Below are 21,887 nucleotides of genomic sequence, written 5' to 3'. Positions count from 1 at the left end.
ACACGTTTCGCAATTATGCCACAACAATGTGGAACGCCCTACCCAAAGCTGTAAAGGAATGTGAATCCCTGCCCACATTCAAAACCGCTCTTAAAGAGCACCTACGGGAGGCTGCAATTCGAAACTGGCCACCGTAAATGCCCAAAACCCCCACCACCTCCTAATAGACAGTCTCCTCCCCACCGCATGTATATATTCCCTCCCCGCCGTATGTATATTTCCCTCCCACCCACCGACCCCCTCCTAATGTACAGTCCCCTCCCCATCATATGTATATACTCTGTCAGGATCTAGGGGTAACAGTACTGTATATTTGAATACCGCTTATGTCACAAATGTATCAGTACTAAATACCTATATGTCCCTATGCCATAAATGTCATGTATGTTGTGTATGTCATAAATGTCTATATGAAATGAAAATGGGGGACCCTGATGGAAACAAGACAAACGTCTTTCTCAGGTCTGCATCCCCTTAACAATTGTATGTATTGAGCCGTACTGTATTGTACCCATTCTGCAATCTGTTAAATAAAGTTTTCATTCATTCATTCATTCGTATTGTACCCATTCTGCAATCTGTTAATAACATTTTCAATCAATCAATCAATAGCAACTGGCCGTGTGTGTCTCTTGCATGTTAGCAATCGCCATTTTATCTTTGGAGTGGCTGCCGTTACATCATGTTCACGTTTGGTTTCCCTCGCGTTAGGCAGCATGTTACAAGAAGAACACGAATAGATGCTGTTTCATTCTGTTCCGTTCGCTAACTTACAGAATGGACGATGAAAGCATCTGTAGATCACTTACTGTATCTTTGTTTTATCCGGACAACCGTCAACAGGCTTGATCCACTTCAGCCCTTGTCCCTCCCCTCCACCAACCCGCAGGCTCGCGCGAACAACAGCGTCACGTGCCAGCCCCGGGTTGGTGGAGAGCAGAGTGACAGCCCGGCCGACCAATGAGCCCGATACTAGGGTCGTTACAGTATACTCTGTACTATAGTGCTGTATATACCTATGTATATTTATCACATAATCAATATATATCCATATATGTCTGTATATACCTGCATATAATCCTTCTGTATACCTACTAAAACACCTGCATATAACTGTATGATAGCATGTACATTAACCATAGATCCATTAGCACTTTGGGATCCGAACGAAAAGTGCACTACAAATATAATTTATTATTATTATTATTATTATTATGATGAGTTCTCAATGAGAGCAGAGGTGCAGCGATGCTGCTGAGACATTTAACTAGTTTATTAAACGTGTTTGGTGAAAAAATAAACCAAACAGATTGTTATTCAATATAGAATAAACATTTTAAAGTGTTAAGACACGGTCTATGCCCACGGTTGTGAAGTCTGATGGCTGCTGGCACGAAGGACTGGCCGAGGTGGTTAGGGGAGTGTGTGGGGGGGGGGGGGGGGTATGAGTGTGGCTGAACGTGCTCTTCTTGGCTAGCTCCTCATAGAGGGGGTGGGAGGGGTTCTCCAGGATAGCGGCCAGCTTCCTTCTCATCCTCCTCTCTGCCACCACCTCTAGTTTGACCAGCTCGATATTTCAGATACTAAGTGCGGCTAGCAGGAAAGCCATTACTAGAAAGTGGTTAAGAACAGAAATTCCTACATAAGGGAGAAATGGGAGAGAGAACTAGGAGATAGGAATAACAGGGAAGGAATGGGGTAACATATGTGAGGTGCAACATTCAACAACAGGATCGAGGATATGGAAAGAGTTTGGATGGAAAAACATAATCAGATTCTTTATAACCCCAGAGTTGAAGGGAAAATATGCACCAACACAAAGAGCATGCTGGAGGATGTGTGGGAAGGAGGGGGCAAATCACACGCACATATTCTGGGGATGTCAGAAGCTGAAGGGGTATTGGGAGGAGATAGGGGAGGCAATGATCAGAATATTAGGATACGGATTACCACAAACGGGACTGGTGCTTTACTTAGGGGACCTGACACACGAGGGAATACAGGGGGGGGACAAGTATTTAATAAAGATAATGTTGATATCGGCCAGAAAAGCAATAACGAGACTGTGGTACAAGGAAGACCCACCGACAATAGCACAATGGGTAGGAATAGTAGAGGAGATACAGGATATGGAGAGAATAACGCACATGCTGAGGTTACAGGAAGAGACATTTGGGGAAAGATGGGGAAAGTGGGATGATTATAAAGGGAACGAAAACGACATCACAGAGGAAGAACCAAATGCAACACAAGAGGGCGAAGGGTAAAGGAGGAAAGAAGTTCAAGGAGGGTCTCTGAACCCATGTCACACACTTTTGCTTTAGTTAGTAGTTTCTAATTGAATTTTTTTTGGGTATTACAATTGTTTTATGTTTTTTGTACTTTATTATTTATGTCTGTTTAACAGTGTTGTATTAATATTCAGGGATGATGTGGTTTGTATATGGGTGAATCAAAAGGCAAAGAGAAATTTAATAAAAAAAAAAAAAAGGCGAAGGATAAGGGAAGAAAGAAGTTCAAGGAGGGTCTCTGGACCCATATCACACATGTATGCCTTAGTCAGTATTTAATTTTTTTGAGTAGGTATTATATTTGTATACCTGTTTAAGGGCGGTACACAATCAGTCTTTGTATTAAGTACCTGGAAAAACAACTGAAGTGGAACCAGATAACTAACCATGTAACCCAGTAACATTTGTGCACTGCATTCTTTCTTATTGTGTTGTTAGTTTCATTTTTGTGTAAGTGTTGTTTGTCTATAAATGTTAATACAAATTTAAGTTTAAAAAAAAAGAACAGAAATTCCTACAGTGGATGATCGGATTGATATTATTTATGATATTTTTAAGATGGAAAGAATACATTTTTCTTTTAGGTTGCAACAGGATACGTTTCGGAAGAAATGGGAAAGATGGATAATGTACATTACACCGTTACGATCTTCATTTGTTTAAGGTGTATAGAAATGTCCATTCGGGTCAATTGTTAAGTGAACCTTGTGTAAAAGGAGTTGAGTGTCAGGAAGATGTACCCCAACATATTATTTTGTTATTAGTTTGCTTTATGGTAGATGCAGATTTATTGGAGATGCACCCTAACATATTATTTTGTTATCTGTTATTTTTGGTTATTGTTTTTGTTTGTCTAGAAAAAAAGAATTATAGGATGTTATTGACTGTATGGGTCCTCGTGTGCTTGATGTTATTGACTGTATGGGTCCTCGTGTGCTTGTACTTCTGCACTTTAACTCAGAATTATTAACAATTGATGCAATTTGTACTGCAGAAGGCAGAGATAAATGAAGGAGAAGTCAAGATATTGTTTGTATGGACCATGAAAAAAAAAGAAAAAAAAACAGTACTGTATTTGTAAATCTGGTATGTCATAAATGTATAGATGTAGCAGTACTGTCTATCTGTATGTCATGTAGGTCATATACGTTATGATGAATTGAAAATGGGGGACCCTGATGTAAACAAGACGAAAGTCTTTCTCTGGTCTGCATCCCCTTAACAATTGTGTGTATTGAGCTGTACTGTACCCATTCTGCAATCCGATAATAAAATGTTCAATCAATCAATCACTCCAATGCAGTGTTTCTCCCGTTAAGCTAGCACAGCACCTCTCTCTCTCTCTCTCTCTCTGAGCTTCCCCCATTAACTCTGTTTGGTAGCCAGAGCTGACGACATGATTGTCACCAGTAGGTACAAACATGAACCAGTTTCAAAAGAGCTGACAACATGATTCTCACCAGTAGGTACAAACATGAACCAGTTTAAAAAGAGCTGACGACATGATTCTCACCAGTAGGTACAAACATGAACCAGTTTAAAAAGAGCTATAAGGACATGATTCTCACCAGTAGGTACAAACATGAACCAGTTTAAAAAGAGCTATAAGGACAGGATTCTCACCTGTAGGTACAAACACGAACCAGTTTAAAAAGAGCTATAAGGACAGGATTCTCACCAGGTACCGGGATGAAGAAGGGCTTCGACAATCACCAGGTGTTTACATAGATTATTATTTATTTATTGAATTTATTATTGTGGGTACATATATTTAAATGTATAAAGAACAGTACATGTATATGTAGATATGTGTATGTATGCATGCATTTAGACTTAGAATGATGTATAATTACAATCACTTAGTAGTAGAGAAAGGGTAGGATTAAATATGTTTATACTTCTTCCTACTCCTTTTCAGACATAAAGTTAACATATATATATATATTGTTTCAACTATTTTGGTTTGTTGTTGCTATATCTATCTATCTATCTATCTATCTATATATATATAGCTTTATATATTGCGGTGAGACAACACACTCAGAGCGTCTACAACAGTGATATTTTGATGATGATGATGATGATGATGATGATGATGATGATGATGACGATGAACCCGTCAGGGTGGCGGTGTTGAGGCGGCGGGCGGTGGAGCCGTGCTTTCTGGCCGCCTCCAGGTTTCCAGCCAACCTCCGGTCCCTAGACTGGGAAGATAAAGTGGATGGGAGTTAAAAACCAGCACTAACACTAACAGCACCCATCACTTGTTCCTATAGTTAAAAACGAAATAAAGGGCTACAGGTCAAATACATTATAATAAGAAGAACATTGAAATATACTACTACTACTACTACTACTACTACTACTACTACTACTACTACTACTACTACTACTACTACTACTACTACTACTACTACTACTACTACTACTACTACTACTACTACTACTACTACTACTACTACTACTACTACTACTACTACTACTACTACTACTACTACTACTACTACTACTACTACTACTACTACTACTACTACTACTACTACTACTACTACTACTACTACTACTACTACTACTACTACTACTACTACTACTACTACTACTACTACTACTACTACTACTACTACTACTACTACTACTACTACTACTACTACTACTACTACTACTACTACTACTACTACTACTACTACTACTACTACTACTACTACTACTACTACTACTACTACTACTACTACTACTACTACTACTACTACTACTACTACTACTACTACTACTACTACTACTACTACTACTACTACTACTACTACTACTACTACTACTACTACTACTACTACTACTACTACTACTACTACTACTACTACTACTACTACTACTACTACTACTACTACTACTACTACTACTACTACTACTACTACTACTACTACTACTACTACTACTACTACTACTACTACTACTACTACTACTACTACTACTACTACTACTACTACTACTACTACTACTACTACTACTACTACTACTACTACTACTACTACTACTACTACTACTACTACTACTACTACTACTACTACTACTACTACTACTACTACTACTACTACTACTAATAATAATAATAAAAAACAGCACTAGTCATTTCCGTCTTTAACAGGAAACTCTTAATAAAGTATTCTAGTCTTTAACTATAGGAGCGAGTGATGTGCTTCAGTTTTTCCTTCAGACGAGTCGAACCCAGTTTTTCCATCTCACTTCTTGTGGCACAGATCTGCATGATTATGTTTACATGAGTAATGGGATTTCAATTCCATGCTGTCCCACATTTTGGACTGCCAGGACCATATCTGTGGAGGAAAAAACTATAAAAACCTTTGAGGAGACAGGACAGTAGACCATGTCACACCAATAGGCTGATGCATACAAATCTATGCCCCTCCTCCACCTGGGACCATCTGACCACCTCTCTTTGTTGATGCTCCCAAAGTACACCCCACTCATCAAACGTGTGAAGCCCTCAGTCAGAACAGTCATAATATGGCCTGAGAGGACAGACTCTGAGCTGCAGCAGCTGTTCCAACACACGGACTGGAGTATGTTTGCCACTCAGGCCACCCTGGACTCCCACACGGACTGGAGTATGTTTGCCACTCAGGACACCCTGGACTCCCACACGGACTGGAGTATGTTTGACACTCAGGCCACCCTGGACTCCCACACGGACTGGAGTATGTTTGACACTCAGGCCACCCTGGACTCCCACACGGACTGGAGTATGTTTGCCACTCAGGACACCCTGGACTCCCACACAGACTGGAGTATGTTTGCCACTCAGGACACCCTGGACTCCCACACAGCTGGCCCTGAATGGCATCCCCGGCAGAGTGCTCAGGAAGTGCGCTGAGCAACTGTCCGGGGTCTTAACTGACACTATTCAACCTGTCACTATCCCAGGGAGTTGTCCAAAACACATCTCTGCCTCGAGCCTTAATGACTTCCGCCCCGTTGCACTCACCCCCATCATCAAGAAGTGCTTTGAGAGGCTGGTGCTGGCTCACCTCAAATCTGGCCTCTCACCCTCACTGGACAGTCACCAATCTGCCTACCGTGAGAACGGGAGCACGAAGGACGCCATCCCCTCAGCGCTACACTCTCCCACCTGGATGAGAGCAATACCCATGTGAGAATGTTGTTCATAGACCTCAGCATTCAACACCACCATCGCCTCCAAACTCATCTCCAAACCAGTGGTGACCTTCTGGAAACCAAGGACCTTGACATCAACCCCTCGGTCTGCAACTGGATACTAGACTTCCTAACGAACAGACCTCAGTTTGTTAGGTTAATCTCACCTCCTCCACCCTCACCCTGAACACCGGCGTGCCGCAAGGCTGTGTGCTGAGTCCCCTTTCTCTACTCCGTTTTTTCTCTACCATGAAACTTGGGTATTGCAGATTAAGTTTTGATTTTCCTATGTTGGCTTATGTTCTTTTCGGGAACGTTTTTTGTTGATAGTTGATTTTTTGTTTGTTTTTTCTTGCAAACTTTAACTGTTTTTGTTCTCATCAGGATAGTTTCTTGTTGATTTTTGATGTTGATATTTTTTTGTTTGTTTGTTTGTTATATTTTGAAACCTTTAACTGTTTTGAATTCGTTTTTGAATTAGGGGTAGGTTGCTCTATAAGCCTTCGGCTTCAAACCTATCCTTTTCGCTTGTTTATTCGTATTTGTAAACATTCAAAGTCAAGGTAGACCGCGCTCTCAGTATCTGACAGCTGCCCCTCCCATGTATCTGTATCTGGCGAGTTAGTCTACAATGTCCTCTAGAGGGGGAGACAGGCTACTATATTCATTTGTTTAATGGTACTGTACCAAAGGGAATGAATGAAAAAAACTTGTTATCCTGTTTCCTATAAGTGACTTTTATTACTTTTATTATCATGATTATATTATTATTACTATTATTATAATTTTTACGAATGGTGAAAAGTTGTCCTCTTTTCCTTCCGTTTTTGTTGTTTTTTTCTTATAGAATTTTGTGTTTGCTATTGGCTTATTTAAGTTTCTGGTTTATATTTGTTTTCAACATTCTACATTATAAAATCCTTACTATGGAGGTCAAAGTTGACTAGCATTCCCAAGCTCACCTCAATGATGTCACTTCCTGCCCACATGGTATATAGCTCCCACTTTTACAAGCTACCATTGCTAGCCTATTAACACTGAAGATGCAACACCTGTTCCGAAACATGTCTGTACTATAGGCTGCCATTAAAAACAATTTTTTAATCTGAGAGTGCTGGTCCGGCCTTCGGCTTTCTTCCTTATTTGTAAATGTTCAAAATAAAATAAGTCATTCATTCATCCCTCTTCACCCACGACTGTACTCCTATACATGGTACCAACCCCATAATTAAGTTTGCAGATGACACAACAGCGGTGGGCCTCATCAAAAACAACCATGAGTTGGCCTATAGGGAGGAGGTCCAGCACCTGGTGGCGTGGTGTGCCGACAACCATCTGGCTCTCAACACCAAGAAGACCAAGGAGCTCATGGTGGACTTCAGGAAGACCAGACCCAGCGTCCACATCTCAGAGGACCCGTCTTGGAACCTCAACACCTCAGCACTGGTCAAGAAGGCTCACCAGTGCCTCTTCTTCCTGAGGAGACTGAGGAAAGCCCACCTGTCCCCTCAGATCCTGGTGAACCTTTACCAGTGTGCCATTGAAAGCATCCTCACCAACTGCATCACAGTCTGGTACGTCTTTTGCACGGCCTCTGACCGGAAAGCACTGCAGAGGGTGGTGAAAACAAAGCATCACCGGTACACCACTCCCTACTATTGAGTCTATCCACCACAAGCGGTGTCTGAGGAAGGCACGCAGCATTGTCAAGGACACCTCTCACCCCAATCATGGACTGTTTGACGTTCTCCCCTCCGGAAGACGCTCCAGGAACCTCCGCTCCAGGTCAAGCAGACTCAGGAACAGCTTCTTTCCCTCAGCGGTCATCTCTCTGAACCACGTTCACAGCAGACTCAGGAACAGCTTCTTTCCCTCAGTGGTCATCTCTCTGAACTCTGAACCACGTTCGCAGCAGACTCAGGAACAGCTTCTTTCCCTCAGCGGTCATCTCTCTGAACTCTGAACCATGTTCACAGCAGACTCAGGAACAGCTTCTTTCCCTCAGCGGTCATCTCTCTGAACTCTGAACCACGTTCACAGCAGACTCAGGAACAGTCTCTGGTTGCCCACAAGCCACACGGGTAAACCAACTGCCCATACTCGCTGGTATTGCCCCGGCTACCATCAGACGAGAAGCAGCCACACTGGTGCATCCCACCTCCTTCACAATAGCACCACAGAGACACCACGACGTGTGCGCCTAAAGTCACGGCGCCCCTTTTCCATGCAAGCCTACAGGCTACTCCACACAACACCATCTGACACTTCCAAGGCCTCCTGGGTCAGGACGAGATGGAGGGACCAGTGGAGGTCAGCAGAACCATCCAGGCTGCACCTCTACATCAATGACCCTCTGGACGTCCCTGGTCAGGACTTGCCCCGGAAGCAGTAGACAACCCTCAACCGCCTAAGGACCGCCGTTGGACGCTACGGCGCCTCAACGAAGAGGTGGGGCCTCAAGGACAGTGCCTCATGCGAGTGTGGAGCCCCTGCACAGACTGTGGAACATATCATCACCAGTTGCCCCAAACACCGGCCACCGTATGGAGAACGCCGTCTGATGGAACTGGACGATGAAACGTTGGCCTGGCTTGCCTCAACGGAGCTGCAGGTCTAAAGACACACGCCAGAAGAAGCAGACTCAGGAACAGCTTCTTTCCCTCAGCGGTCATCTCTCTGAACTCACGACGTTGTGCGACGTTGACAGACCCCCCCCCCTCCCCCTCACTATATAAACTCTGACTCCATTGCCTACACCCTAGGCTCTGTTACCCATACTGTACGACTCTGAACTCTGTTGCCTATACTCAATTTATACCTACCAACTGCTTCCACTGTCTACCCATATACTCTGCATGATAGCATGTACAATGGTGCTGAATATACCACATATTTACACTTATATATAACGTTTCTATCCTCCACATTGCCTGTGGTGCATTTTTTTCCTATTGCTAGGTTTTAGTGAGTTCTTCCTTACCTTTGTGTGGGGTATGTCTGGGAGTGTTGCATTCATTTATTTTATTTATAAAAAAAAATGTGGACTTCATGATGTTTTAGTTTTGTTCTTGATTTATTGTGATGTTTCTTCTTGACTTGTTTAAAGACGATGTGTCCGGTCCATGGGGACATTAACGTGTGTTGTCAGGCCTTACAAATAAATTTTATATCACAGCATATACCCATATTTGTCTGAATATACCTACATATAACCCCTCATATACTTGCTTGTACACCTGCACATAACCCATCGCTCTATATGATAGCATGTACTATAATTCTGTATATACCATATATATATGTCTGTACTTACCTGCACAGTCCCTTACTATATCTATATATATCCTACTCATGACTTACTAGTTACGCTGCTGGCCAGTAGTAGTCATACTGTCTCTCTCATATATATATAATATAACTCTGTACATACATTTGATTAGCACTACACTCAGTAGTAATATGTATATTGTGTACCCAGTTAACCACCTGTACATTGTATATTGCTGTTGCACTTTACTGCTACATACTGGGCAACTCTCTCTCTCTCTCTCCTCTCTCTCTCTCTCTCTCTCTCTCTCTCTCTCATCTACATACATTTGAATCGAATCTAATCCATGTTACTGACCAAAACACAGTGATGGCTGTTGGAATGTAGACCACTTAGTTGAACAAATAAAATAACACTTTAAATGTGTGCATTAGGGATGCCCCGATCACGTTTTTTGCCACCGATACCGATCACCGATCGTCGTGAGCCATATCGGCCGATACCGATACGATACCGATAGTTTTTGATTAAAATCTTTTTAATTTAATTTTATATATATTTTTTTTAATAAAATATATATATTATATAATTAGACTTGTACTTGTATTATCTGCGAGACATCGCCACCACGCAACAAGCTCCACTGTCTGTGTGTACTCTAGTAGCCTCCAGCTACGGCCAGGATTCTCCGGAGCTGCACCTGGAGCCTATACTCGAGTAGCCTCGAGCTACGGCAAGGATTATCCTGCCCTGCAGATGGACCCTATTGGTATAACGTTACTGTGGTCATATCACATTCAACATGCCCTCAGCTCGAATACGCATCGAATCAGTGTTATAAGACATTGATATCAGGAGCTATCTGTAGCTACTGCTAGCCGGATATATAACGTTAATACAACGCCTCAGTGAATTATTTAGTTCAATGGGACATTTAGTTTTGAACAGTGAACTAACTTGCGCTAACGTGAGCTAACAGCTAACAGATAACAGGTATCATACACGTCTCTACTAGACTTGATGGAGCGTTTGTTGATGTCAGGAGCTATCGGTAGCTGGCCGGCTAGATACCGTTCGGTTAGACAATGCCTCATCATGTATTAAACTAAAAGTGAATAGTTGACTGGGTCATTTTGTAAAGGTAGCTAAGCTAACGTTAGCTCAGGGAGACGCCGTCCTCCCGTGTCCCGTCCCACCACTAGACTACTAGACCCGTGTTTACATGCGTGCGGGAGGTGCTGGAGGGATGAGCAGACGCCGCACCACCCGGTGTCTGAGACAGAACAGATCGATTTTGACGATCGGCGAAAATAAAGCATTATCACCGATCACCGATCGCATATTTATACTGATTATTGGCCGATAACGATCGGTGGCCGATCGATCGGGGCATCCCTAGTGTGCATTGTGGCTTTTCTGCAGTTCAGCTGTGACAAGAACCGTCCCTCGTGAAACCAGCCATTCAGAATTGCAGCCACGCTGTGGTTAATAATGTGCGTGTAAAGATATCTTGATGCTTATGTACAAGATACATAAATCTTCTATTTTCATGGAACCTAAAATATGTTTCTGACAACATTTGTAACGACAGGATTGCTATGCTATTGCTGGATCTGGAGTCATATTTGATCTGCAGAGTCCAGTCTGAAAGTTGGATCTGAATTCCGTTTGACGGTACAGGGTCACGCACCACTGCTAGATGTACGATAATTATGGTACAGGGTCACGCACCACTGCTAGATGTACGATAATTATGGTACAGGGTCACGCACCACTGCTAGATGTACGATAATTATGGTACAGGGTCACACACCACTGCTAGATGTACGATAATTATGGTACAGGGTCACACACCACTGCTAGATGTACGATAATTATGGTACAGGGTCACGCACCACTGCTAGATGTATGATAATTATGGTACAGGGTCACGCACCACTGCTAGATGTACGATAATTATGGTACAGGGTCATGCACCACTGCTAGATGTATGATAATTATGGTACAGGGTCACGCACCACTGCTAGATGTACGATAATTATGGTACAGGGTAGGGCTGAACGATTAATCGATTTTAAATCGAAATCGCGATTTGGAATGATGCAATTAGCTAATAAAAAAAAATAAAAAATTGCAAATTCCTTTTATTTTTTTTTGCATTTATTTAACCAGGAAGTCCCATTGAGATACAAGATCGGTTTGGGAGAGGGAGGTAAGGTGTTCTACAGTTTAGACTTCAGAGAGGGAGAGTAAAGTACAGAAAAAAAGGTACCGGTATCGATTCCCAGGTAAAAAGAAACATTTTCAGGCTCGGTGTCCCAAAAAGACCCACCGCGTAGGCCAGATGCAAGCCGCATTTTACAATAAACCTCTGTGGGGCTGCAAAAAAAAAAAAAAAAGTATAATCGCAAATTTTATCGCAATCGCAATATCTGTCAGAAAAATCGCAATTCGATTATTTCCCAAAATCGTGCAGCCCTAGTACAGGGTCACAAACCACTGCTAGATGTACGATAATTACAGGGTACAGGGTAGGGATGCACGATAATTATCGGGCCGATACCAGCAATTATGACGTCATCCCGATAAACTCGATAACGTTATTAATAGCTCCGATAATATAATATATTTTTTTGTAAAAAAAAGAATGCGGTGTGGGTGAATTGGAATGAAGTGCGTTTGTTTTGACTAAAGTCTCCTCCCGTTTTGTCAGTACTGTGCTACGACTTGACAGCGTGTGGTTTAGGAACAGGGCGTTTTACACAAATCCAGCGCTCCCTTTCTTGGCTGTGACGTAGCCACGCAAGTTAACGTTAACAACAAAGATGGCCGCGTCGGTACTCGGAGTTTCAGAGAAAAAAGATCGCTTGCTATTTGTAATAAATGCAATGCAGACGTTCCACAAGGAGGGAAAATGGCAACAACTTGCAATACATCCAGCCCGACGGGTCATCTGCGGCATCACCACCACCACGACGGCGTGTTATTGTGTTAAAGGGGAACTCCAACATTTTGGGAAATTAGCTTATTTAACATCTTCCCTGGAGTTAGACAATTAGATACATACCTTTTTTGTCTCTGTGCGTGCATTTTAGCTTTGGGAATAGACGCTCCGTTAGCATAGCTTAGCTTCATCACTGGAAGTGGGGGAGGGTTAGAGCCTTACAGTGCCTTACAGTGTATTGCAAGGTCTGACATTGACCAAACTTGATATGCATGACCTTGGTGGGCTCTAGGTCAACTCCTGAAAAGGGGGTCAATGTCAGACCTTGCAATCAAAAGTTAGGGGCGCACTGAAATTATGGCAAGGGTTATTAGCCCCCTAACTTTTGATTGCAAAGTCTGACATTGACCCCCTTTTCAGGAGTTGACCTAGAGCCCACCAAGGTCATGCATATCAAGTTTGGTCAATGTCAGACCTTGCAATACACTGTAAGGCTCTAACCCTCCCCCACTTCCAGTGATGAAGCTAAGCTATGCTAACGGAGCGTCTATTCCCAAAGCTAAAATGCACGCACAGAGACAAAAAAGGTATGTATCTTCTTGTCTAACTCCAGGGAAGATGTTAAATAAGCTAATTTCCCAAAATGTTGGAGTTCCCCTTTAACTTAGAAGCCCACGACGACGCGAGGAGCTAAGCAAAGCTAGCCCCTTTCGTGGCTGTGATGCAACCCTTGGTTGAATACGCAGTCACTTATTTCTCCGTAGCAGCCAGGTTAATTTGCACCACCAAGGACTGCTTAAAAGCTAGCGGCTTGAGCCCTTCTGCGGTTCCCTCGGTCTTCGACAGACAGACCGGCGCATGCAGTTCAGCGTCGCGGAGCATTTAGCCTGCTGGCTACCTAGCTCCACTTCAACCAGCATCGGGAGCTCCAGCAGCTTGTCGATGTGCTAATAGCCTCAGCAAACTAACGTTAGCTGGCTCCAGCAGCTTGTCGATCTGTAGCTTGTCGATCTGCTGGAGCCAGCTAACGTTAGGTTGCTGAGGCTATTAGCACATCGACAAGCTGCTGGATCTCCCGATGCTGGTTGAAGTGGAGCTAGGTAGCCAGCAGGCTAAATGCTCCCGACGACATCAACAAGCTGCTGGAGCCAGCTAACGTTAGCTTGACTGGTTGCTGGCTAACTAATGAAGCTACTTGTCCCGGGAGATAACGGCGCTGGTTGTTGGCTAACTAATGTAGCTACTCGTCCCGTGAGATAACGGCGCTGCCTGGCTGGTTGTTGGCTAACTAATGTAGCTACTCGTCCCGTGAGATAACGGCGCTGCCTGGCTGGTTGTTGGCTAACTAATGTAGCTACTCGTCCCGTGAGATAACGGCGCTGCCTGGCTGGTTGTTGGCTAACTAATGTAGCTACTCGTCCCGTGAGATAACGGCGCTGCCTGGCTGGTTGCCCTTCTGTCAAACTTCTTTAATTTAGCAAACGACTCGTCAATAGGTACAAGCGTGCTCGCGCCGTCGTCGCGGGCCCCCAACACCGTGGCGGTGGTGATGCCGCAGGTGACCCGTTGTTGTGGTGGTGATGTGAGGTGGTGATGTGTCCACTCAAAGCCTCTTTTTCAAGGCTCCGCTTTGAAAAAAGAAGAACAAAAAGCTTCGAGCGTCTTAGGTTGGATGCACCACAAGCTGTTGACGGATTGTGAATTTTCATTTGGAAAAATAAATATGGTCACTTTATCAGTCAAAACTGTTCTCTTGGCTTTTGTTTCTGTTGTCTGGTTAGGTCACATTTAAGTTGGTGTTAAGTTATTGTCCTGGGAAGTCTTTATTATTGTATTGTGATATGTTTTGTTTCATATTGAAAAAAAAAAATGATCAAAAAAAATATATACATTAAAAAAAAATTATAATACAATAAATATCGGTTATCGATATCGGTTATCGGCTTGAGGAGCATAAAGTTATCGGTATCGGTGTCAAAAAAGCAATATCGTGCATCCCTAGTACAGGGTCACGCCCCACTGCTAGATGTACGATAATTATGGTACAGGGTCACGCACCACTGCTAGATGTACGATAATTATGGTACAGGGTCACGCACCACTGCTAGATGTATGATAATTATGGTACAGGGTCACGCACCACTGCTAGATGTACGATAATTATGGTACAGGGTCACGCACCACTGCTAGATGTACGATAATTATGGTACAGGGTCACGCACCACTGCTAGATAGGGCTGTCTTAAATACTTCGAAGCTTCGTTCGATGGCACAAGCTTCGAACAAAAAAAAATCGAAGTTAAAAAAATTAAATAAAATAAAAAATAAATTTTCTTTTTCAATTTTTTTTTTTCATTTTTTTTTTTTTTTTACTTCAGTGTGTGTGTGTGCATGGGGCCATTGGGTGGGGCCGGGGGACAAATACACTGGAGGAAAGTAACCCAGCTCAGCACTGCCCAAATTATATCATCACTATTGCCTGTTTGAAGGATATCATCCTCAAACACATATACACCACCTACACGCCTATTCTCAGTCCTTGCCCCACAATGGTGGAATGAACTACCCACCCCAGTTAGGACAGCCGAATCCCGCCCAATCTTTCGCCGTCGACTAAAGACGCACTTCTTCAACCATTATCTGAAATAAAATAAAAAAAAATCTAACCCTAACTAACCTTACTGTCATGCACTTGTCCTAATAAACTAACCTACACTGTAACACGCAACACTTTGATGAATATTGTTACTCATCTGATAGAGTTGTATCCTTCCTGATGACCTGTCGTACAGAACTTATAAGTCGCTTTGGATAAAAGCGTCAGCTAAATGACTAAATGTAAATGTGAATGTAAATGCCTTGTAGAATTCCACACATAAGAAAGAAAGATACTGGGATGAATAAACAAAATAGGAAATAAAATGTAGAAATGCATGCAATACATAAATAAATATGAATCTCCATATATGAAATAGAACATTTAGATAAGGTGCTACTGAGATGTTTTGGTGAGTTCTTTGTTTTTTTGTGGAAGTAGCCCTTCTTAAAAATGCATGAACATTCACTGATAATTGGTCTGTAGTGGAGTCTACAAGGTCTACAATGCCGGACCTTGTAGACTGACATAATTCTGTGCATAGTTTAGTCTACACAGGCCATATTTCAAATAATCAAAATCTTACTTCATTCATCTTAGACATTCTTGATTTGGGGGATTGGTAGTTCCCATGAAATCTGAAGTTGTTCAAACGATCCACCTTTAATTAAATCACACAGCCGTGTTGGCTGTGTCACAGTCACGAAAGGGGCTACTTAATTCATTAATCCAATCCACTTTATTTATAGAGCACATTTAAAAACAACAAAGTTTACCAAAGTACTGTACAAGTCCCACAACATAAGAAAAAAAAAAAAAATATTATATAAAAAAAAAAATTAATTAAATCTTTTTTTAATTCGAAGCTTCAAATTAAAATCGAAGCTCGGCCCCGAAGCTTCGATTGCCAAAAAAAATTCGAAGGTCAGCCCTACTGCTAGATGTACGATAATTATGGTACAGGGTCACGCACCACTGCTAGATGTATGATAATTATGGTACAGGGTCACGCACCACTGCTAGATGTATGATAATTATTGTATTTGTAGAATAAAAGCAGCTCGCTCATTACAGGCACAGAAACAGCCCAATGAGAACAGGACTGAAACAGAGAGGTATAGATGCTGCTAGAATGCTTTTTCTTCAGCAAAAACACCTCTTTCTTCACCTCAAAGAACTACGTACAGTATATTAACTTGTTATATGTCAACTCAAATATGTCCACTTTGAATAAAACAGGTCTCTTATACCATCTTTTAATCACAGTTGCTATTGCATGTACATATTTGTGTTTTATTACATACATACTAGGGGTGGACGGTATAAACGGTATACGGTATAAACGGTATTAATTTGCTCTACGGTATGGATTTTGACTATACCGTGTAACCGGTAGCGCAGCTCTAAAATAGCAATGACGTCATGTAACCACAGCGCGACTATTTCAATCGCATTTGCCCCTAAAAATAGATAGAATTAGTCATAGATAATAGATATGTGCAAACTGGAAAAAGTTATTTAGGAGGCTTCGCGCAGTGGGCGTGTCAACACGCAATTGTCATTTCATAATAAACACATATCACCGCGGCGCACAGCAAGTTTCAATTTCAGTTCCTGGCATTTTTAACCAGTGGAGAAAGGTAAGAGATGTCCCTATCGTTTTTCTTATATGAATTATTCTACGTTAATAAAACATACCTGGTGATCAACTACAGTTTGCTGTAAACATTATGATATGCGTGTAGTGTTATGATAACGACGGCTGCAGCGGGAGCCGGGAGGACGGCTGCACCAGTGGATTTGCGAATAGCATGCAGCTGCAGAGCCGCAGAGCCAGCGGCGCTTTCAGGTCAGGTCCGCTCAACAGCGCCCCCCCCCACCCAACGGCTGAAAGCTGTGACCAGACCTGAAAGCGCCGCTGGCTCTGCTGCTCTGCAGCTACATATGCTTCTAGCAAAATCCAGCATCCAGCCCGGCTGCGTGAATATTAAAGGCAACCAACTTGTGTTCAGCTTTTCGTTCAGCGTTTCTCTGATTGGCCACACGGCCAATCAATCAATCCACTAGCACACGCCCTTGCGGCAAGAGAGACGCGGCAGGAGCGCTGGTCGAACCAGCGGTGTTCTGTTGTGTGACTGTACTACAGCGGTGTTCTGTTGTGTGACTGTACTAAACTCTTCCACCACATGACCGACATTTGACATACAGTACACCTCCTATCTATGTTGGGATTATGTTTGGTCATGACAAAACAATAAAAATCGTTACTGTTAGTAATGCTGCCACCACCCACTTCAATGACAGAGCTCTCATATTTGCGAATGCATAAACTATATCTTAAATTATGGCGATGTGTCTAATATGGCTGTCGCGAAGTCATTGATAAGCGACAGCCATATTAGACACATAGCCATAATTTAAGATATAGTTTATGCATTCGCAAAATATGAGAGCGCGCCGCTGTCATTGAAGGGCTTCCTACAACAGAGCACCGCCGCTGCTGCTGCTGAAGCTGTATCAAGCCGGCGGCGGCGCACGAAAGCCGGGGATAAACCACTGCGTCGCCCCGCTGGCGCTTCAGGCTCAGCAGCCTCCACGGGCGAAATAACATATAACGTTACAGTTCCACACTGATGTACAGTGAGTGTCTAATATGGCTGTCGCGAAGTCATGCCTCTCCCTCTGACAATATCATAATGATGTGTTTTCTATATTATATCCACAATCATTCATCTAAAAAATTGTATGGGCTTTGATTAAACATGTAACCTACACCTACTGTAACTTACTGTACCTCTGCTTCCTACAGCACAGCAGGTAATGGCGTTAATCAATGGAACGCGAAACATAATAACGTTACGCTTTCTAGTTCAGCGCATTTCATAACTGTATGGGCTTTGTTTATACACGAGTGAATCTGGTAGTTGGTTGTTAAAAACGTGAAACATAATAACGTTACGCTTTCTAGTTCAGCGCATTTCATAACTGTATAGGCTTTGTTTATACACGAGTGAATCTGGTAGTTGGTTGTTAAAAACGCGAAACATAATAACTTTACGCTTTCTAGTTCAGCGCATTTGATAACTGTATGGGCTTTGTTTATACACGAGTGAAACAGCAGCCCAACACAAGTGCGTTGGAACAGCAGCCCATGGTACACAAGTTGGTTGCCCGCGCTGCCACTCGCTTGCGCTCCTTGGATTTCATTTGGGACGTGGGACGACTGCGCTTGCCTGCGCGTGGGGGCGCGGCCAATCAGAGAAAAGCCGAACACAAGTTGGTTGCCTTTAATATTCACGCAGCCCGCGCGCGGCTGTTTGCAATGGGAGCAGCACGGACTCGGGACTTATTTTATTTGGAATATAATGACTTTATACGCAAAAGTAGCCTAGTTTTAAGTTAAAATATTATAAATCTACATGCCTTGAGGATGTCATTCTTTATATAGCCTGCCTATCAGGCAAAAAAAAAAATTCTAACGGAAACACTGATACCGTGATATATACCGTTACCGTCTATGCTTCAAATTATACCGTGATATAAATTTTAGACCCGTTTTATTCTCCACCCATTGATACTTCTTCTAAGGTTTCTCTCCGCCACCTTGCCTGTGGTGCTTTTTTCCAATTGCTAGGTTTTTAGTGAGTTTTTCCGTACCTTCGCGTGGGGCATGTCTGGGAGTGTTGCATTTATGTATTTTACATTTTATTTTGGATTTCATGGTGTTTTTGTTTTGTTTTTGATTAATTGTGATGTTTCTTCTTGACTTGTTTAAAGAAGACATGTCCGGCCCATGGGGACATTAATGTGTGTTGTCGGGCCTTACAAATAAATTAGATTTTCACTGTAGAACGTTTTTTTTTGTTAAACCCAGACACAAAACAAATAAACACAAACGCCAAATGTATTGCATTAGAATGCTGAATGTGTGTCCAATCACATACTAAGGGTCTCAATTAAGGAAGAAAATATATAAATGATGTAAAACCTACTGAGCAGGGTGTCATTGTAGGTAATACAGCATCTGCCTCTCATGTAATGTTTCTTTCGGTGACCCGACTGGACATTTCTTGGAGCATTGCGGGCAGGTGTGTGTGTACATGTGTCTTTTCAAATGATTCTAGAAAGCCTTTCCCACAGTACGAACCACCTCTTCTTCTCTCAGGTGTACATTGACACATTGGCGGTGTGAGTGGCGCGAGGGCTGTTCGTGTTTTTCTTCGGTCATGGCGTGCTATTTATTGGGGTGTGTGTCTTGGATGGGGATGTGGTAGGGATTTATGTGTGGGGTCATATTTAGCTAATAACACTTAAAATCATTGCTAAACAAACGTAGTGCTGAAAATATACACTTTGACTGCCGTTTTGATAGGGTTAGGGTCTTTACTCTTGGCTACATTTTAAAAGGAAATGCAACATTACTTACTACGGACTGTATTGATCTATTTGTGACGTGAAATTAACCTCTGCCTGATCTGGGCCGATCGGGCTTCAGTTCAGCTCAGTTCAGTAATTTTTTATTTCGGGCTTTGGACACATAACAACAGTCATTCCATAAATCAAATCAGCAGTGGTTAGCAGTGTTGACTCACAGCAAGAAGGTCCTGGGTTCAAACCCCAGCAGTGGTTAGCACTAGCAGTGTTGACTCACAGCAAGAAGGTCCTTGGTTCAAACCCCAGCAGTGGTTAGCAGTGTTGACTCACAACAAGGTCCTTGGTTCAAACCCCAGCAGTGGTTAGCAGTGTTGTCACTCTCACAACAAGGTCCTTGGTTCAAACCCCAGCAGGGGGCCTTTCTGTGTGGAGTTTGCATGTTCTCCCCATGTTTACGTGGCCCTGGCCTAGTAATAGGTAATAGCGATCTTTAAATACTTAACCTGCAAACACAGACTTCTTTCTCTCTCTTTCTCTCAGTCTTGGTGAATATGATGACTTAAGTTTATTGTGAGCTTGATTGTATTTTTTCAGGTAATGTGACTATACGATTTATTCTTCTTCCTGCTCCTTTTGTCCATGGTATGGTATTTATGATTTAGTATGAAGAACTCTGATTGTATTGTTTCCATGTGGCAAATAAAACTCTGAAATCTGAATCTAAATCTATATGTATATTTAATAGGGCTATATATTTCATATACTATTTATATTATATATTTAAAGCCACAGAAAATCTGTTGGAGTTGGGAGTTATCTACCTGAAAGTGTGCTTGTTATTGTTGTGACTACGTGCAAATTTGTTCCATTGTGGTCTAGCCCCCACTTTCCGATTCTTTTCACTCTGAGCAGCAGGTTCCCCAGAACTGTTGTACCGGATGACTTGGCTGTTCCACTAAGGAAAAGCACATTTAGCCAATCAGCCCTCTCCGTGAGAGCTGCTAAGACCTGGAACTCCATACCAATTTACATCCGCCATATTGAAACACACAGATCATTCAAGCACAATCTCAAAACACGGTTAAGAAATAACTAAACATGTGAACACAACAGCCCTTCAGAACCCTAACCCTGTCTGCTTGCCTACGTGTACAAAACTGAAACTGAATTGCGGTTAAGTAATGTGTATGATTAGAGCATGGAAGGAACCCTATCAAGCAAAATGGCAGGTCTTACCTTTTGTTTCACATGACTGTCTCCCATCTTTCCACTTGTAACCTTGACTCAGTGGCCTATGAAAAGAAACAAAGGTCCTGAACAAGAATTCAAATTAGATCAATCAAATATGATGAATTATTTACATTTGAATTGTCACTCATGTATTTCCTAGGACTGTCAAAATTAACACATTCATTTTTTATTATTTTGTAAACCTTTAAGAGGCAGTAACTATTTTCAGACCACTACAGGGCCGCAAGTCACCATGATAAACAAACTCCGTTTACCCAAAATGAAAGCCTCGTCACGTATAAACTATAAAAATGCATTACTGTTACAATCTTGTTGTAACCAAGAGATTACCTGGGGAAAAAAGTAATTATGTGCATGGATTACAACATAAACTTTCTCTTGGGCATTTCCTGGTTGAAGCACTGGCTGGTGTTATAGATAACATTCAGCCACAAGGTGTCGCACTAGAGCACCAGCATGTCATTTATCAGGTGTATTCCACGTGGAGAAATGGGAAGTCGGGAGGGGATACATGCCTGCTGCAACATTCATTTTGTACCCACAATTAGTTTTTAATGCTAAATCCATTAACCAATCCTTTTTTGAGGGGGAAATAAATACTATACTAAAGAAATACTCAAATCTAAAAGCTGTGGATGTAGCCTATATATTTGTAATGATTACTCTACATAAAGATTATCTATAGCACCTTTAAACAAAGTAAATACTTCAACTACAAACATATTACTGTTCTGACAATATTGATAACAGTAATAAACAGTCGCTGAAAAGAACACTTTCTTTCAACCTTGATGTGTGGAGTCAGACTCGGGTACCGGATGACTCTGCGATACGTCTGACGTGTCCTCGCCTTCTTCCTCCTTACAATCGGACTTGGAGGGAGCTCTTCGGAAGCTTTTCGGAAGCTTTTTGGAAAACCTTTTGGACAGCGTTAAATAGTGATATTTTGGTGAAGATGTTGAGTAATCAGAACTGTGTTCAGTTTCAGAGGTA

General features: G+C 42.2%; 1 long non-coding RNA gene across 1 annotated transcript; it reads right to left on the bottom strand.

Annotated features, from left to right (window-relative positions):
* Positions 1-4,306: 4,306 nt before the first annotated feature.
* On the bottom strand, positions 4,307-21,884 carry LOC311244388. Its single transcript, XR_014620693.1, has 3 exons — positions 21,682-21,884; positions 20,880-20,935; positions 4,307-4,495 (listed from the first exon to the last, which is right to left on the bottom strand). It is a non-coding gene; the product is annotated as an uncharacterized lncRNA (long non-coding RNA).
* Between the last annotated feature and the right edge of the window lie 3 nt (positions 21,885-21,887).

The sequence above is a fragment of the Notolepis coatsorum genome (assembly GCF_963971535.1).
Source record: "Notolepis coatsorum genome assembly, chromosome: 17".
Lineage (NCBI taxonomy): Eukaryota > Metazoa > Chordata > Actinopteri > Aulopiformes > Paralepididae > Notolepis > Notolepis coatsorum.
Note: the sequence above shows the minus strand (reverse complement) of the source record. Positions and strands in the feature narration are given on the sequence as shown.